The sequence below is a fragment of the Staurois parvus genome, unplaced genomic scaffold (assembly GCF_062004578.1).
Source record: "Staurois parvus isolate SC_StPar_1 unplaced genomic scaffold, SC_StPar_1.0 ptg000387l, whole genome shotgun sequence".
Classification (NCBI taxonomy): Eukaryota; Metazoa; Chordata; class Amphibia; order Anura; family Ranidae; genus Staurois; species Staurois parvus.
This window is the reverse complement of record NW_028318183.1, coordinates 4310544-4337175: the sequence shown is the minus strand read 5'-3', so window position 1 is coordinate 4337175 and position 26632 is coordinate 4310544. Positions and strand designations below refer to the sequence as shown.

The 26632-nt window shown below is 45.2% G+C and overlaps 1 protein-coding gene across 2 annotated transcripts in view; it reads left to right on the top strand.

The window, feature by feature from the left end:
- The first annotated feature begins 12333 nt into the window (after nt 1-12333).
- Nucleotides 12334-26632, top strand: part of SPATA13 (spermatogenesis associated 13) — a 123901-nt gene continuing 109602 nt past the window's right edge. For both annotated transcript variants that reach the window (XM_089685811.1, XM_089685810.1), the window contains exon 1: nt 12334-12486. The gene's annotated coding sequence lies outside the window, so the exon portion shown is untranslated. The remainder of the gene's footprint in view (nt 12487-26632) is intronic.

Genomic DNA, 26632 nt, shown 5'->3' with positions numbered 1-26632 from the left:
AATGACTGTCAATGACCGCCTCTGTAGAATCTGCATGACAAATGCAGCTACTGCTCAACAGAATCAAACTTAGCTGTCAATCATCTGTCAGAGACAAAAGTTCAAAAGTACAAGACTATATGAATGACAGCTCTGATCTGATGTCCAACTGGTTCTACAGCAACTATGGAATTCAGAGGTCATGATAGGGTTCATGTAATGATAACTTGTTGGCCGGCAGTAATATCTATTCTCCTGACCAGGGGAAGACGCACATGGAGGTACATGTAAATAGGCCCTTCCCTTACTGATGACCTGAGCCCTGTTGAAGAGAAAAGCGACCCTGCAAGGAGGCTGAACTGTAGCAGATCTGATGCACAGAATAACACTTGTTAATGGTAATGTAACAGTGAATAATGGTGGGGAATTATCATCAAAGTGATGGGCTGTTTGCTGGCCAAAAATGATTTGTTTACTGTGGCCCTTTGAAAATAGATTTTGTCTAGTCTAGAGGCATAATCATATGTGAAATCATACACAGTGCAGGGCTACAATCTGATTGTACAATATATAATTTAGCAACAACAATGCAGTGCCATGATCCACCTAAATGATCCATTCAATCAGATAATTCAGGCCTTACACTTCTGCTGACAAATCTAAATAGAGATTGGACATTGTATAAGAAGCTTGTTGGTAAAAATCCCAGTTACAATATGCCAGACACCTTAGCAGGCCTCACTGGGCTTTATTATGGCATTGGTGCAGTAGAGGCTTCTTTCTGGCAACTCGACCATGCAGCTCATTTTTGTTCTAAGTATTGTTGTATTGTGCTCCTTGAAACAGCTTGTTGGTATAAGAAACTTGTTGGTAAAAATCCCAGTTACAATATGCCAGACACCTTAGCAGGCCTCAGTGGGCTTTATTATGGCATTGGTGCAGTAGAGGCTTCTTTCTGGCAACTCGACCATGCAGCTCATTTTTGTTCTAAGTATTGTTGTATTGTGCTCCTTGAAACAGCCATACCATCTTTTTCTAGAGCAGCCTGTATTTCTCTTGAGGATACCTGTGGGTTTTTCTTTGTATCCCGAACAAGTCTTCTGTCAGTTGTGGCTGTAATCTTGGTCTATCTGACCATGGCTTGGGATCAAGAGATCCCCAAATTTTCCATTTCTTAACCTCCCTAGCAGTATGATTATGCCAATATTTCTGTGCTCAAAGCGGTACATTTTTTTGCATGGAAATATGTCATTTTTTTATTGTAGGCCTCTAATTTTTAGGAATAACTCACTGAAATCTGTCTGAACAACAGTCTAGTAAACATCCCGGTTATGCTAAAATTTTAAACACGAAATCATAAATTACAATATGATAAATAATCATAAAAAATAATAATATAATAATAATAATACATTTAATTCAATAATATAATCAAACCAAAAACACTGAAATTTTAAATAGAGCGCCAAGTTCGCACATCACTGAGCTTAGTCGCAAAATCGTTTTCAGTGTCTGATGAGGAATTTCCCCACGAATCATTATCACTCAATTCTGCAAGTGGTTCTGATTTACTATCGCTGTTCTCTAGCTGGTCTAAAACCGCTTTTGACCTAAAGGGGCGCTTTTTGGACGCCATGAACTTTTCTCAGTTTCAAGGCAGAAAGAACAGTAAAAATGCAGGCAGGGCACAGGACAAAGCACTAGGGACAAAATGTATGTGAAATGCTTTGATACAGTAATGTTTTACTATGTGATCTTAGTGTATTTAGTGAATGTCACTTTTTAACATACGTCCCGTATGTGCCGACGCTCGCAGGGACAGGAAGAAAGATGCCGGGGACGCTGTAGGGGGGACATCACGGGAGCGCAGGACAAGGTAAGTGCTCGAGGGAATCCCAGAGCAACGCTGCAGGGTAATCCCGAGTGTTGCTCGGGGTTTCCGCTTTTGGTACTGAAAGTTAACCCCGAGTGACACTCGGGAATACCACCAGGGAGGTTAATAAGTGATTGAACAGTACTGCCTGGCATATTCAAGGCTTTGGATATCTTTTTATATCCTTTTCCATTGTTATAAAGTTCCATTACCTTGTTGCAAAGGTCTTTTGACAGTTATTTTCTGCTCCAAATAGCTCAGTATCTATCCTGCTCATTGCATAGGCATGAGAGCCAGCAAACTCATTGACTATTCATACACAGACAGATGTGAGAAATTAACCTCAAATTGACATTTTGAACTTTGTGTGTCACCTTGTGTGTCTGTACCAAGGCCAAACATTCCTGGGTATGTAAACTTTTGATCATGGCCATTTGAGTGATTTCTGTTATCATTATGACTTAAAAAAGAGCTGAACAACTATGTTATAATAAATGGCTATCCTTAAATAAGACAGTTTTTTGGAATGATCAGTCATATTTTCATGATAAATGCCAAAATTTAATTATTTCTGCCAGGCTATGCAAACTTCTGAACAAAAAAAAAAAATAATATATATATGGGCAGCACAGTGGCTAAGTGGTTAGCACTTCCGCCTGGCAGTACTAGGGTTGCCGGTTCAAATCCCAACTACGGCATCTGGAGTTTGCATGTTCTCCCTGTGCCTGTGTGGATTTCCTCCGGGTACTCCGGTTTCCTCCCACACTCCAAAGACATGCTGGTAGGTTAATTGGCTCTTGTCTAAATTGTCCCTAGTATGTGTATGTATGAATGTAAGTTAGGGACCTTAGATTGTACACCCCTTGAGGGTTAGGGACTGATGTGAATGTACAATATATATGTAAAGCGCTGCGAAATTGATGGCGCTATATAAGTACCTGAAATAAATAAATATATATATATACTGTGTATATACAGTATACATGGCCAGGAAATTGTATAATCAGAGTGTACTATGTGTACCTAGGCTAACATATTAATGGCTGGTTTCATTTTAAAAAAAAAAAAATAGCCCTCATTCCAAACTGTTTGCTTTCTCTCTGTGAGGTTTCCAGCACACCAGGGTTGATATGCATGTTCTGAGGATAAGCTCTGCATCCCATTTTCCTGGATTACCATATCACATAAAATGTTTCATAAGCCTGACAGTCACCAACAAAGTATCTGGCAACAGCAGAGGAGATGCAGCCTAAGCAAGGGGTTACTTGGAAAAAAAATGGATGCCTATTTTTGCGTATTTTTATTACGTAGTAGGTGCTGTTATTTCGCTGTATAGTGTTTGTGCCCAGCTCCCATACTGACTTCCTTCATTAATTCACTAGGAAAGTGATGATGAAATTATAGTGTGAGTCAGAGGGAGCTTGTCAGATTGTTAAATACAGCCACTTATCAAAATCCAGGCTATATATTTTTAGCACCTGCCAAGTCGGAGGCTGCATCGTGCCTCATTCACATGCAGAGTATTCCAGACCTCAGTCTTATTTTATATTGAATTATTTTTACTAGTAGAAAACATTATATAGGGCAATGGTCTCAGAGTCCCATAATAACACCTTATACTGTGACACTAGATTTTTCCTATGAGGTTTAAAGCTAATACTTCAGTATTTTGGGGAAAGTTAAAGAGAATGATTGGGCTAAGGCAGGAATCTAAATCTTTAATGTAAAAAGACATATTTACTTATGAAAAGTTCAGATTTCCCCCTCATTTTGCTTATTTTAAATTGTCTGAGATGTATGCATTAGCTGGAATTCAGGGGTCAGATGGCCATTGAAGACTGACAGTTGCTGTGCTGTCAACTCTCAGAACTCACAAACTAGACATTGAGAAGGTGTGTGATCAGGCATGTGGTGACCAGCTACTGCCATACTTGACCTCTAACCCTCAGTAATGGCAGTTTTCCCATCTTCAGGTTCTTTTAACTGCCCCCCCCCCCCCATGGTTCCTTCAAACTGTTAAGATTTCTATAATAAAGTCAAATGAGAACAATATTAAAGTATTCCTAAGGTCAAAATTAAAAGTAAGATTCTCCTCTTTTTTGTCCTAGAGATGCAACATTAAATAATTTTCTATCCAAGATGAGGCGGATCTCCTGGTAGACAGTTGACACCAGAAACATGTATTCTCATTGGAAGATGTCCCCTAACCTTCTGTACCATGATGGTTTGGATTCCCATAATTATCTGTCATGGTTCAGTGGGCACCAAAACAAATATAGTGGAGAGTAAGGCACCATTTGTAAAGACATTTAAATCCCAGCGGCATAAATCTTTCAAATCCTGCGACTTGGACAGCTGTGTGTGGATAACAGTGGCCGCCAATACTGTACAGTGCAATGACAGGCTGTCAGCAGCTGCAGCAGCCAGAAATTACCCGCACTGATCAAGACTGGACAGGCACAAGTGTGAATGGTATATGTGTGCTCCGATCCACTGCTCTACATTATGGCGGTGCACTTTGTTCCTTGTGTATGTGTTGTAGCATTTGATGAGCTCCACTCTTCAGACAAAGCTACAAGGCTGGAACTGTTTGCTCTACAGTAGAAGAGCTTTTTTTTTAAAAGGAAATATAGAAAATAACATTTTCTTTACTAAGTAACAGTTTTGTAATAGTTTATGGCCACAGCTGGCAGATTGGTTACTATATCTTACTATTATTTTACTCCATTTCCGGCCCTCATTGACAGGGTGTGTAAACCAGATGAAGCTGTAAACTTTGTACAGATAAAAACCAGACAGTGAGAAAAACAGAGGTTGCCATTGCTGCCCCCTTCTGAAAAATGCTGGTTACCTGGCTGCCTCCGGTTTCACTACTTTTTCCTACTTTCTCAGTCACTACCCTGGAACAAGCATGCAGATTAGAAGAATGGAGTGAAGGAGAACTGTATACTGTTCCAACCAGGGGCAGACTGACCATTTGGAAACTCGGGCACTGCCCGAGGGCCCGGGGTCAGTGGGGGGCCCCATGAGATGCCCCTGGTACCTTTTTCATAGGCTTTTTTTTGAGTTTGGGCAAGGACACAGGGGCCCCATGATCCCCTATTGCCCGGGGGCCCCATGAGTTGTCAGTCTGTCCCTGGTTCCAAGTCAGCAACTCAGAAAGTACCAATGGCTCTGCATGACATCTGGACAGCTAGCCCAACTAGCCATTTTTGGGGAAGAAGAGGACAGCAAAGACAGCCTCCTTATTCTCTCACTGCTAATCCATTTTTTTAAATAAAGTGCAAGGGTGGGGGAATAATGGAGGGGAGAAGACCAAGGACAAGGAAAGGGCAGTGATGGAGTTGAGCTTTTTATGTTCTTATTATTGTTCTTAATATTGTACAGGATTTATATAGCACCAGCAGTTTGCACAGGATGGGAGAAGCTCTGGAGAAGTCCTGGATGAGAGAACGTGACAGGAAGTTAGAGAGCAGGAGGTTCTGAGAGGAGAGAACAGAACAGTTTGGTTGATATTTTGAGAGAAGATTGGTGATGTAGCTTTGGGCAGAGTTGTGGATGGCTTTGTAAGTTGTATGTATTTTTTATTTTAAGCTGGCAGAGGCTGTGTGCATTCCCCACTCCATCTAAAACCAAAAAAAAATGCTTTGGCTAGATGCACTTTACATTTTGAGACTTTTGGAGGTATCTTATGATACACTCATACCATCGTGTGCCTAGCATAATAAACTGAAATTATAGGACAGGAAGCACTTAACAAATGCAAGTTACATCATGACAGCATAAAATGCTAAAATCATGTTTGTAATTGTTACACGTAGAAGCTCGTCCAATGTAGAAGAGCATAATAACTGCAATGGGGGAGCAAAGCTAGCTCTGGCTGTGGGGTGTTTAACTGTCTCTGGCTTAATCTTCTCTAATGATCTATTAAAATGCAGTCTGTATGACACCAACAGTCCCATTAGTGATGATCCTGGAGAATGAAAGAAATGCCTGGCAGCACCCTATGACATCTGTACCCAGTAATAACATATGAGGGATGGAGGAGGAGGTGCTCTTTAATCCCGTCACTCCGTTTTCCATTCACTGCCAACTTTCATTGAGTGAGTGAGTTGAGAACTCTTGGCTAATGAAAGAGCATGGTATTGTTTTTAAATGTGGATCTAATTAAATCACTAAATACAAATAATGATCACATTCACTTCAATTTCCTTACAATGTGAGATCACCTAATTTGGAGGCCAGTTTCTGACACCTTGGTTGTGTTTATGTCCACCCATTTCACTAGATGATCCCTTTTGGCAGCAAAGCTTGCACAGATCAAAAGTACATTACGATTTTGGGAGCAGAACTTTTTTGTTTTCTTGGTACCCATCTGCTCATCTATGATATAATGATGTCACACTACAATCTGAATGTTCAATCTCATTGGAGGCTCTTTTAGACTTGCAGTTGGTATGGGGTATAATAAAAACGTGGTTGAGCTGCATTTTTACCACCCACACTAAGGCTAAGTTCACATTTTCCAGAAAACAGCGTATGCAGTCAAGGGGCCCCAGTAAATATTAGAAAGGTGCCACCATGCTTCCAGGAGGTTGGGGGGGTCATGCTGCATGATCAATTATTTTATTATTTTATCTATAGGCCATTTGGTCCCCTCAGGAGCTGGTAAAAAAAACTAGTTAGCAACCCCCATGCCTTCACCTGTTGCCAGTGGTTTTCGCATCCTAGCAAAAATGAATAACTTGGGGGTTGCTAACTAGGAGTTCATTAGCCTGGCTTCTGAGGGGACCCCAATGGTCTACAGGTAAAACAATAAAATTAATGATCATGCAGCACCACCTTGACCCCCTGGAGGCATGGTGGCACCTCCAGCGGAAGGGGGTGGGCCAGGATTTCACCACAGGGCTGAGTCCATGGCTAAATTGGGGCACTGGAAAGAACATCTGGTGCCAGTAACTTTTGCCTTATTTTTAAATACTTTTTGCAGAACAGTCTAGGAGGTTAGGGGTCCCCAATACCAAGCAGACCACTTACACTCTTCAGATCTAGATACATATCCAGCTTCACTGTATCAGAACCTTTATGCTGACCCGGTGACATTGTAGTAGCATCCTAGCTGGTTCATACACTTTGCTCTGTTTCCTCAGCGTGTCCTGCAAGTGAGCCAGCAGACCTTTGCGACAACAAGGGTCCTCCTATGGGTCTCCTCCTTGGCATAGCTTCCCCCATCACCAGGCAGAACAGCTTCAGGCCTATCTCCAACATTCAGCACGTCAGGCCATGCACAGGCCATGGGGCCTAATAGCATAGCTCAATTCAGCAGCACCTCCCTGGGTCTCAGCCTTGGGGAAGAGAGAGATCCCCAGGCCTGCCCCAAATATTTATATCCTCTCCCAGAATGCATCAGTGACTTTGAACCGCCTACAGGGTTGGCTGAAGGAAATATGAATATTCATAACTCAACCTTGTTATGAAATCTCATCCTATGGCCAGTGGTACCAGTGACACCTACTGGCAGCAGTAAGGAATCACAACCCAACTGAGCTTAGGGAAAGACCAACTGAAAAACTATACAATCAGTCTGGGGTAACTACCACCCAGCCAAAAATTATATATAGGCAATAGCCCCTGTTTAAAACAGGGTGCTACAATCATTTTACAAAATCTACACAAGTTTTTAATATCTACCTCGGGCCCCTTCACTACATTTTTGGAAAAGGTGAACTTAGTATTTAAGCTGCAAAGGCAGTGGACAGGGGTGTTCACATGTGATTCTTTACTTTGCGCTCATGGCAAAACATTATCACCCAGTCATGTTTGGCGGGCAGTACCGTCACCAAACACAACCTATTCAGGTGAATGTGGAAGGATTACAACCACCTCGCAACCTTCTGATATGCCATATTTGGAGTTAACACGGGTGGGGGGGGAGTCTTATATCACCTCTTCGCCACCTGTCAAATGCTGCCGAAAAAGTGATCTGAATGTGGATCACTTTTCGGAGGCACAGCAATGTTGCAGCACATCTAAAACTAGCCTTTGATCTACCAATGATTATGTAGTGCAAAGGCCTGTTTGACTGGATACAGATTAAATGAATAGGTTTGTGAGTCCTCATGTTCCATAGTTTTAGCTGATAGTATGGTTAGATTGTAGCAAGTATGGAGAGCTTTAGATTTATAGAAACCCAATAAATAGAGATGCCCCATATACACAGCCATTAGAATCTTGCAAATGTCACAATTTAGATGTTGTAGACTATACACAAATACATTTTCCATTAAATACTGGATCACGAGTAATCACTTCTGCAGAGAACTCCCCTATTATATAGGAAGCAATGACAAAAGAAGTCTTTAAACTTTCCTTGGGTGAACATTGTGATTGTCTGGTTATCTGTTGGGACAGGAAGGGTAGCTGGTGATATGTTGAAGCAGCTTAGGCAGTCTTAAAGCTGTTTATAGAGCCCAGGAGAACAGTTGATTTTCATGAGCCATCACTGATCATTATCATCATGACCGTAAGGGGGTTTCCATTGGATGGGGAAATTGGAAACCTCTTCAAATGGATTTGTTCACCATGAAAACAGCAGTTGGACATGCAGCAGTTTATTAATTAGACAACTTTTCTACTGAGTCCAGATTGATTTACCATATATTGCTCAATGTGTTTTGGATGAGGCCATTTTTAATAATTTTCTACAATTGTTATTCCCCCACCAAGATCTGTACGCTGGGGAGGTCTGGCACAGCATATAGACCTGAGATCAACAACTCATTGGATCATCATTGTCATTGTATGTTGAAGGACATCCTCCTGAGTCCTGAGGGGCAAAGACAGGAGCAACCTCATGAGGGCCATAGACGGAGCACTTTCATGAGGGCCATAAACAGGAGCAGTCTCATGAGGGCGATAGACAGGAGCAACCTCATGAGGGCCATAAACAGGAGCAGTCTCATGAGGGCCATAGACGGAGCACTTTCAGGAGGGCCATAAACAGGAGCAGTCTCATGAGGGCCACAGACGGAGCACTTTCATGAGGGCCATAAACAGGAGCAGTCTCATGAGGGCCATAGACGGAGTACTGTCATGTGGGCCATAGACAGGAGCACCCTCCTGAGGGACATAGACAGAAGCACCTTCATGAGGGCCATAGACAGGAGCACCTGCATGAGGACCATAGACAGGAGAACCCTCATGAGGGCAATAGACAGAAGCACCCTCATGAGGGCAATAGACAGAAGCACCCTCATGAGGGCATAGGCAGGAGCACCCTCATGAGGGCCATAGACAGGAGCACCCTCATGAGGGCCATAGACAGGAGCACTCTCATGAGAGGCATAGACAGGAGCACTCTCATGAGAGGCATAGACAGGAGTACCCTGATGAGGGGCATAGACAGGAGTACCCTGATGAGGGCCATAGACAGGAGCACCTTCATGAGGGGCATAGACAGGAGCACCCTCATGAGGGGCATAGACAGGAGAACCCTCATGAGGGCAATAGACAGAAGCAACCTCCTGAGGGACATAGACAGTTGCACCCTCATGAGGGCCATAGACAGGAGCAACCTCATGAGGGGCATAGATGGGAGCACCCTCATGAAGAGCATAGACAGGAGAACCCTCATGAGGGCAATAGACAGAACAGGGGCGGACTGACAACTCATGGGGCCCCCGGGCAATAGGGGATCATGGGGCCCCTGTGTCCTTGCCCAAACTCAAAAAAGCCTATGAAAAAGGTACCAGGGGCATCTCATGGGGCACCTTACTGACCCCGGGCCCTCGGGCAGTGCCCGAGTTTCCAAATGGTCAGTCCGCCCCTGAGACAGAAGCACCCTCATGAGGGCAATAGACAGAAACACCCTCATGAAAGCATAGACAGGAGCACCCTCATGAGGGCCATAGACAGGAGCACCCTCATGAGAGGCATAGACAGGAGAACCCTCATGAGGGTCATAAACAGGAGCACCCTCATGACGGCCATAAACAGGAGCACCCTCTTGAGGGGCATAGACAGGAGCACCTCGTGAGAGGCATAGACAGGAGCACCCTCGTGAGGGGCGTAGACAGAAGCACCCTCGTGAGAGGGATAGACAGGAGCACCCTCATGAGAGGCATAGACAGGAGCACCCTCGTGAGAGGCATAGACAAGAACACCCTCCTGTGGGCCATAGACAGGAGCACCTCCTGAAGGCCATAGACAGGAGCACCCTCATGAGAGGCATAAACAGGAGCACCCTTGTGAGGGGCATAGACAGGAGCACCCTTGTGAGGGGCATAGACAATAACACCCTCCTGAGGGCCATAGACAAGGGTGCCCTCCTGAGGGCCATAGACAAGGGTGCCCTCCCGAGGGCCATAGACAGGAGCACCCTCTGGCATTCATGTCAGTCAGCACACCCCTATGAATAGTGGCACTGGGGACCATATGTGTTTAAACCTATGGTGGACACACCTACAACGCTGGATTATCAAGAGAACACAATAGCAATTGGACATGATTATCCCATGTGTGCTGGCCACACATATAAGGATCAGCAGTTCATCATAGGTTAGTTGGTTATGGCGTGTTGGCAGCCTGTTCTAATAAATGGAGTCCCTGAACACAGGCCATCTTAAGATGTGATATAACTTGTGTTATATGCCGTGCAATGGACTGATATGATAGAAATGGACCCTAAATGTACTGAGCCTGAAAGCAAGGACATAACTATAGTCATAACGGGCCATACATCTGCAACGGGGCCCATAAGCGCAAGGGGCCCAGAGTTGTCTGGCGGCTCAGTAATTTGTGGAGGGGGAGATAACATTAGTAAAACTTGAATGTACATAAAGTTCAGGAGGCTCGATGTTAGTGCTATGAAGATGATTGGTATCCTGGAGGAGGAATGGAGATGAGACACACAGGATGTCTTCTAACACTCTGGATAGGAAACATTCACCTTTGTACGATGTCTGGGAACATACAGACCTGTCAGTCATCAGCTTGAATACAAATCAGACACCTGGCTGGAGGCTACACTGTCAAGCAGATGGGGAAAATGCTACGTTCCCTATGACCAATCAGAGGACAGCACTGAGGGGTGTGTGGGGTACATGCTGTGTGATCGGGAGGGGGCAGCCCTGTGGGGTACCTGCTGTGTGATAGGGTGGAAGCGGCACTGCGGGGTACATGCAGTGTGATTGGTGGGGCGCGGCACTGCGGGGTACATGCTGTGTGATTGGGAGGGGGCGGCACTGCGGGCTGTGTGGGGTACATGCTGTGTGATCGGGAGGGGGCAGCACTGAGGGGTGTGCGGGGTACATGCTGTGTGATCGGGAGGGGGCAGCACTGAGGGGTGTGCGGGGTACATGCTGTGTGATTGGGAGGGGGCAGCACTGTGGGGCATGCAGGGTACATGCTGTGTGATCGGGAGGGGGCAGTACTGTGGGGTGTGCGGGGTACATGGTGTGTGATCGGGAGAGGGCAGCACTGTAGGGCATGCGGGGTACATACTGTGTGATCGGGAGGGGGCAGTACTGTGGGGTGTGCGGGGTACATGGTGTGTGATCGGGAGAGGGCAGCACTGTAGGGCATGCGGGGTACATGCAGTGTGATTGGTGGGGCGCAGCACTGCGGGGTACATGCTGTGTGATCAGGAAGGGGCGGCACTGCGGGGTACATGGTGTGTGATTGGGAGGGGGCAGCACTGCAGGGTACATGCTGTGTGATCAGGAAGGGGCGGCACTGCGGTGTACATGGTGTGTGATCAGGAGGGGGCAACACTGCGGGGTACATGCTGTGTGATCGGTAGGGGACTGCACTGCGGGGTACATGCTCTGTGATCAGTAGGGGGGCGGCACTGCGGTTACACGCTGTGTGATCGGTAGGGGGCTGCACTGCGGGGTACACGCTCTGTGATCGGTAGGGGGCGGCACTGCGGGGTACACGCTCTATAATTGGTAGGGGGCGGCACTGCGGGGTACATGCTCTGTGATCGGTAGGGGGGCGGCACTGCGGGTACACGCTGTGTGATCGGTAGGGGGCTGCACTGCGGGGTACACGCTGTGTGATCGGTAGGGGGCTGCACTGCGGGGTACATGCTCTGTGATCGGTAGGGGGCGGCACTGCGGGGTACACGCTCTATAATTGGTAGGGGGCGGCACTGCGGGGTACATGCTGTGTGATCGGTAGGGGGCGGCACTGCGGGGTACACGCTGTTTGATCGGTAGGGGGCTGCACTGCGGAGTACACGCTGTGTGATCGGTAGGGGGCGGCACTGCGGGGTACACGCTCTGTGATCGGTAGGGGGCGGCACTTCGGGGTACACGCTGTGTGATCGGTAGGGGGCGGCACTGCGGGGTACACGCTGTGTGATCGGTAGAGGGCGGCACTGCGGGGTACATGCTGAGCCCGATAAAGGTGCAGCCTCGTAGAGCCCCGCCCCTGTCCCCGCCCCTCCCGGCTCTGTCCCCGCCCCTCCCGGCTCTCTCCCCGCCCCCCCGGCTCTCTCCGATGCTGAGCTGTGCTCCTCTATAGCCGGTGTGATCCGGGCGGAGGGCATCGCTGGGCTCTCATGTCTCCGTCCGCCCGGGGGATCTGTAGCCGGAGTGCCGCCTCCACACATCCGATCTGCATCGCAGGAACAGGTAGGAGCCCAGAAAGACAGACAGAGATCGCCCGCCCGTGTCTCGTCTGTGCATCAGCCGATCTCATGGAGCGGGGTGTACACAGGGGGCACCGACCATCGTACTGGGGGGAGTTCTTCCCATTTATCCCCGGATAGTGATAGGGGTCGGGGCAGACTGGTGGAGGAAGCCGTGCGAGTCATACACCTGTTACAGGGAGGAAGAATGGGGACCCCTCTATGGACGGATCTTAGGACAGGGACCCCTCTATGGACGGATCTTAGGACAGGGACCCCTCTATGGACGGATCTTAGGACAGGGACCCCTCTATGGACGGATCTTAGGACAGGGACCCCTCTATGGACGGTTCTTAGGACAGGGACCCCTCTATGGACGGTTCTTAGGACAGGGACCCCTCTATGGACGGTTCTTAGGACAGGGACCCCTCTATGGACGGATCTTAGGACAGGGACCCCTCTATGGACGGATCTTAGGACAGGGACCCCTCTATGGACGGATCTTAGGACAGGGACCCCTCTATGGAAGGATCTTAGGACAGGGACCCCTCTATGGACGGATCTTAGGACAGGGACCCCTCTATGGACGGATCTTAGGACAGGGACCCCTCTATGGACGGATCTTAGGACAGGGACCCCTCTATGGACGGATCTTAGGACAGGGACCCCTCTATGGACGGATCTTAGGACAGGGACCCCTCTATGGACGGTTCTCAGGACGGATACCACTATATGGATGCAGGACAGGGACCCCTCTATAGATGGATCACAGAACAGGGACCCCTCTATGGACTGATTGCAGGACAGGGACCCTCTATAAACTGATTGCAGGACAGGGACCCCTCTATGGATGGATCGCAGGACAGGGACCCTCTATTGACTGTTTGCAGGACAGGGACCCTCTATGGACGGATTGCAGGACGGGGATCCCTCAGTGGACGGATTGCAGGACGGGGATCCCTCAGTGGACGGATTGCAGGACGGGGATCCCTCAGTGGACGGATTGCAGGACGGGGATCCCTCAGTGGACGGATTGCAGGACGGGGATCCCTCAGTGGACGGATTGCAGGACGGGGATCCCTCAGTGGACGGATTGCAGCATGGGGACCCATGTATGGACGGAGCGCAGGACGGGGACCCCTCTATGGAGCGATCACTGAGACCCCTCTATGGAACGATTGTGGACTACACATCTTAGTAGAGCCAGGCTATATCTGTACATTGTAGAGAAAACACCTAGGATCATGAAGATTGTATATCCCATATCAGAGGGGGCCATAGACAGGCAGATCTGTCACTGGGGATGTATGAGGACTGCCATCTTATTGCTGATAAGACTGGGTGTGGGGGGACATCAGATCCTGGGTCACCTGTGAACTTCCTTTTCCTTTTGTATGTATACCTAAACGCAACAACAATCACGTCGTATATCACAGCTTTCCTGTCCTGAGATGTGATGAGACTATTCGTTTTCTTATTTTAAGCTAATATGATTTTCTGCAAATCCAGAAGAATGCCCGCTGATCCCGCCAGAATCTTCCTGCACTCCGGACTCAACTCTCCTACAATGGTTTCAGCTTTTCTACTTATTTTCTGTGAACTACAACCCCTTCCCCTTTGTAATGAGGTACTTGTAGTTCACGTCAGGAGAGCAGCCTAGGGTGAAAACACTCCTCCTCTGTAGATGCAGTGCAGAGAGCGTTGTCACCCCAGGACAGGAAGTGTGTTACTGGTAGGATCACCAGGTGAAAAGGAAGGAACATCTGATACATAGGTCACATCTAAGGACTGGAAAGCAGCAATATATTATTGTGTTTTTGGAGGGTTTATTATTATTATAATACAGTATTTATATAGCGCCAGAAGGTTTGCTCAGTGCTGTACATTATAGTGGGGGACAGAACATGAGACGATACAGTAACAAAACAATCCACGATACACATATACAATACACAATAAAATGTATCTAAACATTAAAATGTTTAGATACATTTTAATGACCAGAGATTCTCCATCATGTTGGTAAATATATAAATTTCCATTTCCTTTATGGTGACCATACACACTTCAATAAATGATCGGTTTCTTTTCCAATCTATCACCTCTGATATTGTCTACAAGTCATTCAATCGATATGTCACACACAGGAAGTGGATATCAATCAATAATTAATGCTTAATTGTGACGTACAATCTCAGATGATTGGCATCTCTGCTTCCTGCATGTAATCCCATGATCTGATCAATCTACATACAATTGTACTTGGGAAACAAAATATCTCAGTGATGACAATTGGTGCAAAATGATTGATAATATTCTGCCCTGGCCGATTGACTCAGTTTGATTGAATCAATCAGAAGGGAAGTTTTCTGGATATTTGATTGTTTGCAGATTCGATTGTATTGACTGAAAAATTTTAGCTTGTATGGCCACCATTAGTCACCGGTCACACTGCTGCAATTTGTGTGCAATTTCAGTGCGATTTCTAAAGACTTTATTACTACTTGTGAAGATTTTCAACGATTTCTTGCAATTTGCAGTGTGATTTCCTTTGTATGTGTGTGAAATCACAACAAAACTGCAGAAACAGTAATGCTGGAGCTGGTTAGGAAATCTCGCTGCAGCAAATCGCACGCGTTAAGACCCTGACATTCATCCAATGTGATTTCAATTCGCAGATCGCACCTGTGTGATTGGGCACTTAGACTTTATTGATCAGAGATTGTCCGTCGTGTTGGGAAATATATGACCTGGTGACGTTACCAGCAAAGAATGTCATTTGTTACCCCAATCTGTCCTGGAGACTGATATCAAAATCTGGCCCTAAAAATTGTCTTCGTCTCGTTCTAATAATGATCGGTTTTTGGACGGGGTGCAGCCAAATCCAGAGGATGCTGGAGAACAGTTTAGTGCTGTGTGTACTATCACCACATCTTCCCATATAGCCTGTTATCAGAGAGATTGGGCACCATTCAGATCAAGCCATACATGTGTATAAACATCAACACTACAATCAGACATCGTTTGCAATGATTGTATAGTGTATGGGGCATGCTGCATCGGTTGTACTGGTGATGGACACTCGGTTCTTCTGTTTAGGATTCATGGGGACATGGGGGATAGAGACTTGTTCAGCTTGGGAAAGCTTGTTAACTAAAACCATTCAAGTGTGCTGCCATCACCCCCCTGCTGCTGCATGGTACTTCTTCACAGCTCATGTGGTTGCTATGGGGGCTTCACTTCCTGTTTATCCTGTCTACAAGTTCACAGATTAGCCTGGAAACCTCAGACAAAGAGCACCAGAGCCTGCACTCCTCCTCCAATCCATGTCGGGGAACAGGCGTTATACTACATGGGATCAGAGATCCCGAATCTGGCAATCCTTCCTACCGATCCCCATATACACTCTGTACAGGAGGCATTACATTACATAGGACCAGAGATCCCGAATCTGACAATCCTTCCCACCGATCCCCATATACACTCTGTACAGGAGGCATTACATTACATAGGACCAGAGATCCCGAATCTGACAATCCTTCCCACCGATCCCCATATACACTCTGTACAGGAGGCATTACATTACATAGGACCAGAGATCCCGAATCTGACAATCCTTCCCACCGATCCCCATATACACTCTGTACAGGAGGCATTACATTACATAGGACCAGAGATCCCGAATCCTGACAATCCTTCTTACAGATCCCCCATATACACTCTGTACAGGCGGCATTACATTACATAGGACCAGAGATCCCAAATCTGACAATCCTTCCTACAGATCCCCATATACACTCTGTACAGAAGGCATTACATTACATGGGACCAGAGATCCCGAATCTGACAATCCTTCCTACAGATCCCCATATACACTCTGTACAGAAGGCATTACATTACATAGGACCAGAGATCCCGAATCTGACAATCCTTCCTACAGATCCCCATATACACTCTGTACAGAAGGCATTACATTACATAGGACCAGAGATCCCAAATCTGACAATCCTTCCTACAGATCCCCATATACACTCTGTACAGGAGGCATTACATTACATGGGACCAGAGATCCCGAATCTGACAATCCTTCCTACAGATCCCCGTATACACTCTGTAGAGGAGGCATTACATTACATGGGACCAGAGATCCCGAATCTGACAATCCTTCCTACAGATCCCCGTATACACTCTGTAGAGGAGGCATTACATTACATAGGACCAGAGATCCCGAATCTGACAATCCTTCCTACAGATCCCCGTATACACTCTGTAGAGGAGGCATTACAGTACATAGGACCAGAGATCCCGAATCTGACAATCCTTCCTACAGATCCCCGTATACACTCTGTAGAGGAGGCATTACAGTACATAGGACCAGAGATCCCGAATCTGACAATCCTTCCTACAGATCCCCATATACACTCTGTACAGGAGGCATTACATTACATAGGACCAGAGATCCCGAATCTGACAATCCTTCCTACAGATTCCCATATACACTCTGTACAGGAGGCATTACATTACGTAGGACCATAGATCCCGAATCTGACAAGCCTTCCTACAGATCCCCGTATACACTCTGTACAGGAGGCATTACATTACATAGGATCAGAGATCCCGAATCTGACCATCCTTCCTACAGATTCCCATATACACTCTGTACAGGAGGCATTACATTACATAGGACCATAGATCCCGAATCTGACAATCCTTCCTACAGATCCTCATATACACTCTGGTTTGCTGGGTCTCCTATGGCTGGGATTTGGCACATAGAGTTCCCCACTCAGTATAGGGTTCACCTACATTCACAATTTGGGATCAGCAATAAATGTAGAAGGTTTGGAGTTAAGTGATATCTATTATTGGCTGGGGCAGCACAGTAACTAAATGGTTAGCACTTCCGCCTGGCAGTACACGGGTCGTTGGTTCAGATTCCAGCCACGGTGCCTGGAGTTTGCATGTTCTCCCTGTGCCTGCGTGGGTTTCCTCCGGGTACTCTGGTTTCCTCCCACACTCCAAAGACATGCTGGTAGGTTAATTGGCTCCTGTCTAAATTGTCCCTAGTATGTGTATATATGATTGTAAGTTAGGGACCTTAGATTGTACACCCCTTGAGTGTTAGGGACTGATGTGAATGTACAATATATATGTAAAGCGCTGCGTAAATTGACAGCGCTATATAAGTACCTGAAATAAATAAATAAACTTAACTCAGTAAAGATGCAACTAATTATCAGCTAATTTTGAAGGCATAACTTCAGCTCACCACACACTATACAATCTCCTTGAGCGCTGATTCACACATGTGCGGGTTGAAGATTAGGTTTCACAGCTAATTGATAGAGTAGTCGTTCTGCGGTTCAGGTCAGGATTTTATCCTGTTCACAACTGATGACGGTTTTGAAACGGTTCCCATAGAAGTCAGTAGGCTGTAATCCACATCTGAACCGGACCGCACTGCTCAGAAATCAGACAGGAATCTTTTTTTTTTCAATCCACACAGCCAGTGCATATGTGAATCGGCACCATAGGAAGCAATGGTATTTCACGTCATGTAGATTGGATGCAGGTTCAAACCGCATCCAATCCACATACACTATATTGCCAGAAGTATTGGGACACCCCTCCAGATCATTGGATTCAGGTGTTCCAATCACCTCCATGGCCACAGGTATATAAAATCAAGCACCTAGGCATGCAGACTATTTCTACAAACATTTGTGAAAGAATGGGTCGCTCTCAGGAGCTCAGTGAATTCAAGTGTGGTACCATGATAGGTTGCCATCTGTGCAATAAGTCCATCTGTGAAATTTCCTTGCTACTAAATATTCCACGGTCAACTGCAATTCAGCCACAAAGTGGTAGGCCACATAAAGTGACAGAGCAGGGTCAGTCCATGCTGAAGCGCACAGAGCACAGAAGTCACCAACTGTCTGCAGAGTCAATAGCTAAAGACCTCCAAACTGTGTGTAGCCTTCAGATTAGCACAACAACAGTGCATAGAGAGCTTCATGGAATGGGTTTCCATGGCCGAGCAGCTGCATCCAAGCCTTACATCACCAAGTGCAATGCAAAGTGTCAGATGCAGTGGTGTAAAGCAAGCCGCCACTGGACTCTAGAGCAGTGGAGAGGTGTTCTCCGGAGTGACCAATCACGCTTCTCTGTCTAGCAATCTGATGGATGTGTCTGGGTTTGGCGGTTGCCAGGAGAACGGTACTTGCCTGACTGCACTGTGCCAAGTGTAAAGTTTGATGGAGGGGGAATTATGGTGTGGGGTTGTTTTTCAGGGGTTGGGCTTGGCCCCTTAGTTCCAGTGAAGGGAACTCTTAAGGCGTCAGCATACCAAGACATTTTGGACAATTTCATGCTCCCAACTTTGTGGGAACAGTTTGGGGATGGCCCCTTCCTGTTCCAACATGACTGCACACCAGTGCACAAAGCAAGGTCCATAAAGACATGGATGAGCAAGTTTGTGGTGGAGGAACTTGACTGGCTGCACAGAGTCCTGACCTCAACCTGATAGAACACCTTTATGATGAGTTAGAGCGGAGACTGCAATCCAGGCCTTCTCATCTGACATCAGTGCCTGACCTCACAAATGCACTTCTGGAAGAATGGTCAAACATTCCCATAGACACACTCCTAAACCTTGTGGACAGCCTTCCCAGAAGAGTTGAAGCTGTTATAGCTGCAAAGGGTGGGCCAACTCACAATTGAACCCTATGGACTAAGACTGGGATGCCATTAAAGTTCATGTGCGTGTAAAGGCAGGCGTCCCAATACTTTTGGCTATATAGTGTATGTACATATATGGTTAGATTGCAGTATGTATGGCGAGCCTTACACCTGGTTCACACCAGTGCGTTTTTTTAGTGTTTTTTGCAGAAACGCACCACAGTCCATTTAACATGGTTTCCTATGGGATATGTTCACATCTATGCTTTTTGAGCTGCTGTGTTATTTGGAAAAGGTCAGGGACTTTTTTTAAACGCAAAAAGCTGCGTTTTTGCTACAATATAGTTCAACGGAGAAGCTGCTGAAACGCATGTAGTGTGTTTTTGCAGCCGTTTGCAGTGTTTCTCTGCCCAGCAACAAAAAATTTGCCACTTTAACATAGAAAATAAAAAACACAAAATGAGGCAAAAATGCAAAGCACAATGCAAAAAGCCTTAAATAACAGACCAAAAGCAAAAAAGCATAGGTGTGAACCAAGCCTTAGGCCCCGTCTACAGACTTTTGTATTCATATGTATAAACCCTGAAGAAGGGATCAGTCATCCGCAAAGCTTGCACCTTGCAAGTAAGGGGATCACATGCCCTCCAAACTCTGCATCAAGTCGGCCATAGATGGAATTCAGCTGGTTCAGCGGGGACTGGCTGAATTTTGATCCACACGTGGGCAGGCTAGTTGTACACTGATATATAAAGGTGCAGCGCTAAAATCATCAAAGGAAATGCAATCTGATTAATATAAAGTGCAGATGCTGACAGCCTAAGAAATGAATGACTTATCAAAGGTATGTCAATAAAGTGTCAATTAAAAATGCACATTCCCAAATGCAGGGAAAGAAACAAGTGACAACAGTGCAAACGCACATCTAAAATAGTAAAAATTGGTGCTATAGTTGACAAAGTCTGTATAACAATCAAAAGATGTGAAGCTTCAAATTTAGTGATCCTATGTGCATCTTCTGGTGATCAAATAATAGAATTACGCACTCACCAGATTCATAATTCCATCATGCATTTGAGAAAATTCACATCTCAGTGGGCCAGCTGGATCCTCTTATGGACACCTCTATCCTGGTAGGACTTACCTCTGGGTCATCAAATGGGATGCAGCACCTCTCAACTCCTTTCTAAGTGGGCTCTGTGGGTGGTAAGGTTCAGCAAGAGCCCCAGGAAAGGATGCCAAAATGGTGTGATACCGTTTCAAAAGGGATATTTATTGATCCATAACAGGAATATACAAAAGTGGAAGTAAAAAACAGACTGACCATGAGTTGAAAATAAAGATGGCCGCCGGACCAGCATGGGCCTCAGCGGTGTGATGTCAGGATGCTGCAGCTCCTCTCTTACACGTTTCGTGCTCTAGCACATATTCATAGGGGGTGTGTTTAGTGCTCACTTAAATGCCTGTTTAGGCTAGTTGTGCAGTCAATCTATTTATCGACAGACTTCTGTACCACCAGCCTGACACATTTTCTCTATTTGATTAGTGCTGCCAGCTGTAGCCTGCAGCACTGATCAGTGTCTTGTGATGGCAGGGGAGTCTTCCCACTGTTAGAATACAACAGCTCAGCAGGGAGGATTCCTCCATCCACATTGAATATGTGGATGAGGGAATCCAGTCATTTCGTTCAACCATTGAATAGAAAAAAAAGGCCTCATCTATGGGCAGCCTAAATCAATGGCTAACAGAGTCCAATACTACTGATCAGTGGTCACATGTAAAGGCAGAGCTAAATAAACAAGCGCCAATTTCTGTAAGTACACTTTATGTGCAAAGTAAATATGTTAATGTGGTTGCATCTGTGTGCCTGTCCACACACATCCTCCTCTATGTCCTCGCTGTCCATCCCTCCTCACTGCAGTACTGTTGGTGTACATGGCACAACAACAAATGTAATGACGTTACTGACAGCTCTTGGTCCCCACTAAAAATCAGTAGGTAAGGGGTCACGTGACCACTTTGACAGCCAATGACTGTGGTCACATGATTGCCAGTCCTGAATCTGGCTGCTGTGGACTTCCATACCACCAGCCTGTTGGGTTTTTTTGGTACGATCACTGCTGCTGGCTATAGCCGACAGCACAGATCATTGTATTCTGACAGCGGGGAAACCTCTGTCTGTCCTAACACAACAGGGTAGGAATGATTCCCCCATCAACATTGACTGTATTGATTGGAGAATCGAATATTTTTTTTTTTTCCTTCAACCCGTGGTTGAAACGGCATCATTTTTGGCCAGTGGTACACCTGCTGAAGACAACTGGTCAAGGCAATGGGACCGGGCCACAACAGCTCTGCATTGCACACGATTACAGTGGGGTGACATTGTGAAGGCTAAGAGGTAGGCACCTGCCAAATGCCATCTGAAAAGCAATACACTGCAATCGCTTTTCAGAGAGGCAGTTATGTTGGCTGCATGTGTGAACAAGCCCTTAACTTCCTTATGGCTTCCCTGAGGTTGACCATAGATTATACAATCTCGTTTAGATCTGCCACAAATTATGTCGTGCGGGGCCTGCCTGATATGATACAGTTTGAATAGAATGTTTACATTTGGCCAATATTACATAGTTTTGGTAGAGGAGGTAAAGGAGATTGTACAATCAGATTGTATAGTATATGGTCTGCTCAAAGTGTGACTCAAGGCAAAACTCTTTTATGTATTTATTTGTTATTTTTATTTTTTTAAGTTTTGGATGGAGTAAAGAGCAATAGGAACACCTGTCATGTTTTTATTGCTGTTTGTGCCCCCCTGTTAGAGTGATCCACTCTCTATTTGTCTTGTTTATTGTTATCATTGTAAGTGAAATTTTGGGTTGACACCAAAACAGAATTATTATTATTATTATACAGGATTTATATAGCGCCAACAGTTTGCTCAGCACTTTACAATACAGCAACAATACAGTTCAATACTAGAGGGATAGGAGGGAAATAGAGGGAAAATCTTCTAATGGGGACAATGGTTCTGGTGACACCTAGGATTCCCTAACTTCCTGGGACAGGAAGTGAAGGGAAATCTTCCCAATGGGACACAGATAACATAAAAACCTGACGGGTTATAACCCTCCTTTACTCTTTCACGAGTGATGTGGAAAGTCTTCTGGTCTTTTGTTGGGCAATGTCCATGTGAGTGTGTGTGGATCAGCAGTAGACAGGGAAGGAGAGTATTCTTGAGTCCACATATAAGGTGGGAAATGACACCAACCGTCTTGGGGAAGCTGGGATTATGGATTGAGCTGTGACATGTTTATGAAGAGCAGATCCTTCCCTGCATTTCTAATGTATTCCAGGTTAGGCCATTGGCTCTGGAAGCAGCAGCCGATTCGGGATCAGGGGCATTGCCCCAGCAACAGTGTGTAATGAATAACTGGTCTGTAAATAGACGGAGCCGTGTGCCTTCTCCCCTTGGTGTCATCCCACTTCTCCCGAGTTTGTTCTGGCACATACATTGCATTTCAGAAGAGCAAAGTAAACATCCCGCTGTACGTCCAGATCTGAGAATTCACCTTCGCTCAGGACAGATCTCACATTCGCAGGATTTGCCATCACAAGCGTCCTCAGTCAGTGCTCTGGCTTCTGAACACAGGGCTCGTTCATGTCGAGGACTTCTGGAAATCTGCTATTCTCAGCACTTACACACTTTTTCCAGTTTTCATGCAAGTCTGGAGGAATCCACCCTCCTTATATTATGTGCTGGCAATTTTAATATTTCCCGACCTCAATTCTGATTGAGATTTCCACTGCTGCTCTAAATTCGTCTGCTAGACATGATCACAGCTCTTTGCCTAAAGCCTCTTGCACACTGCAGCTTGAAAAAGCTCAGACAGGCATTTTTTTTTTTTTACTGATCTAAAATGCAGCCCGTTGTTTACAATGTGCCTGTACACAAAGGCGTGTAAACAGGCACCGTGTGTTCTTGAGTAAAAAAAAATCTGAAAAAATCTGCATTTCTGATCAGTATTTTTGCGCTGGTATGCGCATATGAGCATAAAATATTCATGGATTTTGCACAGGAATGTATTGTGTGCGTGACTGCACATACACGCATAAATACGCACAGAACAAACATTTGTGATTACGTCTAGAAATGCTCAAATATCAATGCCATGTGCAAGAGGCCTAAGCGTTAGATGGACCCGCGCAACCAATTACATTCTCACATCCTATACAGAATGATGTGATTGGATGTCACTCTTCTTAATTATTGGCCATTAGAGCTCGTTCACATTTCACTTTATTTCTAACTCTTGCCTAACGCCCCTATAGCGTTTGACAGGCATTAGACTGGTGTTTGGGAAGCGTTTATTTGATGTTCCTCAAACGCCCTATGTGCAGTTTTGAGGCATTTGATAGGCATTTTCCAAGCGTTAAAACTGCAACACAAACGCCTATAATGAAGTTAAATGATATTAATGCTCCCCAACCGCGTCACAACTGCCCTGCAAACGCCTGCCAGGCGTTTGAGGAGCGGCACCATAGACTTGAATGGGAGGCTTCAACTCCTGGCTTGACATGAGGCGTCAGTTTTGCCGCAACTCTAACGCTTCAGTGTGAACAGCACTGTGTGCTGCCATGTGCAGAATTTTCATAGGCATTTGAGAAGCATTAAAAACGCTTCCCACATGTCTGTTTGACACCTGCTGACAAAGCTAGTGTGAACGTAGCCTTATTGTCTGTCTTCAGAAAATGCTAGTTGCTGGGCTTTAAGCAGAGCTCAGAACTGACTGGCTACGTATTTCTGTCATGATTAGTATTCCTTAGCCCTCATGCACATGGGATGTTTTTACAGCGGCTGTGTTTGGCTTTTGACGTTTTTGACGCCAGTAAACCCCCCAGCATGTTATCCTATGTGTCCATGCACACATACACTGTAATCAACGTTTTTTGGGTGTAAAAAAAACCCACCACTAGTGGGTTTCTAGATAAGTTTTTGGCTGTAAAAATGTTCTAACGCTGAAAAATGCGGCAAAATGCGGTAAACCGGCGTTTTTGTACTTTTTTTTTTTTTTTATACCCAAAAAATTTGGGGGGAGGGGTAAAACAAAAACGCTACTAAATGCAGCAAAACACCGCTAAACGCTAAAAAACCTCTGAAAAACTCATGTTTTTAATGTGACTTTACGCAGCTATCGTTACCAGCGTTATCAAAACACCCCTTAAAGTGGTTGTACACCCTCATATACCCAGTGAAGTGACTGGCCTCAGGTGATATTGATCGACCTCTGTATAAACTCAACCACCAAAGGATCAAAGGTTGTTCAGCCTTTTGGTAAGGCTGGGAAAGCCTGAACAGTACTGCAAATAGAACAAAAAGCGCACCAACCTTGCGCATTACCTCAGCAATAAAGGCGAGGTTAAAATTATATATATATATTTACTCACAAACGTAACAATATAAAAAGCATATAGTGTCCAAGAATGGATCACAGAAGTTTATTGGAAGGAAGACTCTCTGTATAAGGCTGACGCGTTTCGAATGGAGACCCCTTCTTCCTCAGAGCCAACAAGATAGAGCTACACACCGAGATGAAACAAACCCTCCTACATACGTTGTATCTATCTATCTGCAGTCTTTTCTTCTCTACAACCTTTTAAAGTGCTGAATTTATACAGCTTGTCTGACCTTTCCAAAAGCAGGGGTTGGGGAGCTGAGATCTGATTGAAGGGAAGAGAAACACTCCTCTCTGGATTGAGACAAATACACACTATAGAGGGATATGCTTTCTTCATTTTTCATGTCTTTTATCTATCTGAAAGGGTAATTCTTCCCAATGACCACAACTGTAAGAAGCATTTTTCCTACTTACCTTTCCACTAATGTATCATGAAGTGTAAATATAGTCATTTTTAGCAGGGGTTCCCTGAGACTGGAAAGTTATTTCAAGGCTTCCTGTGTGGGATAAGGATGAGAGGCTGTTCTATCCTTTTTATAGCAGGGGACTCCAGACTTTCTAGACCAGTGTTTCTCAACTCCAGTCCTCATGGACCCCCAACAGGTCATGTTTTTAGGATTTCCATTATTTTGCACAGGTGATTTGATCAGTTTCACTGCCTTAGTAATTACCACAGCTGTTTCATCTGAGGGAAATCCTGAAAACATGACCTGTTGGGGGTCCATGAGGACTGGAGTTGAGAAACGCTGTTCTAGACAAAGGTCCAGTTTTTGGTCCTTCAGACTTTAGGGGGGCCGGACTGTAGCCATTGGGAGTAAAAAAGGTCCTGATGTCAATGTGGAAAAGAAATGCCCCCTCTTTGTTGTCATTTGGAGGAATTGTGCCCCATCTTTGGTGTCTGCAGGGGGAATTATGCCCATTGTTGGTATCAGTGGATGAAATAGTGCCCCAAGGGCTGGATAAAAGCAAGCATAGGACTGCATCTGGCCCTCAGGCCTCAGTTTGGAGACCACTGCTTTATACTATACCATCGGCTCAAAGCCATAGAAAACTCAAAGCTAGGTTGCTGAAAAATGGGCCATGAGTAGCGTTAGTCATGTATGCATCGATTTCTGATTCAAAGGGGTTGATTTACTAAGGACTTATTCACCCAAGATATGATGGAAGGCAAGATGTGCACTAAAAAAAGTACTGCATCCAGTACTTTTTTCTTTTTTTCTTCTTTCCCAGTGCAGTTGGTTGCGAAGATAATTGCCATATTACAGAGGTGCATAGAACTGTACTGAATATCACTTGTGGCATTCCAATAAAGCTGTGATTTAAAAAAAAAAAAAAAAATAGTACACCGTGCAATCCATGGGGATCCAAACGTCAAAGTGATCCTCAAAAAAAGAAAAAACGAAATAATGTATTAGCCTTAAATAAAATGTGTACAAAAAATACTCATCATATGTGCCACTTCACATCATCCGTGACCATATAGGTGACCAGTGAACTTAACGTGATAAACGTGCTTGTAAAACACTCTAGTGATCCAAAAAAATCCAAGTGCTAGTAACAGTGAGCACTTCTATAGTGTGAGGACTGAATACCCTTACCAGATGGCAAAGAAACCACGCTGTAATACCACCAAGGGTATACACCATCCAAGGAAAGTTTTCCCAGCCTGGGTAAATATTTTTTAAGGTGTCCTCATAGCCTCATGAATAAAAGCTCCTAAATGTCATCAGGACCTTGAGCAGGAATACTCAGTAGTACTCATAGTACCCATGCTCCATCGATATCCAAAATATATGGAAAGGATATATAGTGTAATTCCGTATATTGTAAACAAATATCACTTTAATAATGCACTTACACTAAAAACAAATAAAAAACCACCAAAGTTTCCATAGCCCAAACCTCTGCAGAGTCTTCGCAGCTTTCAGATATGTTTGGATGGGATTTCCAAAATGGGCAATTTGCCACTTCCGGTTCCTCCGTTTGCGTCTGACGTCACTTCCTTGATGCGTTTCGTCA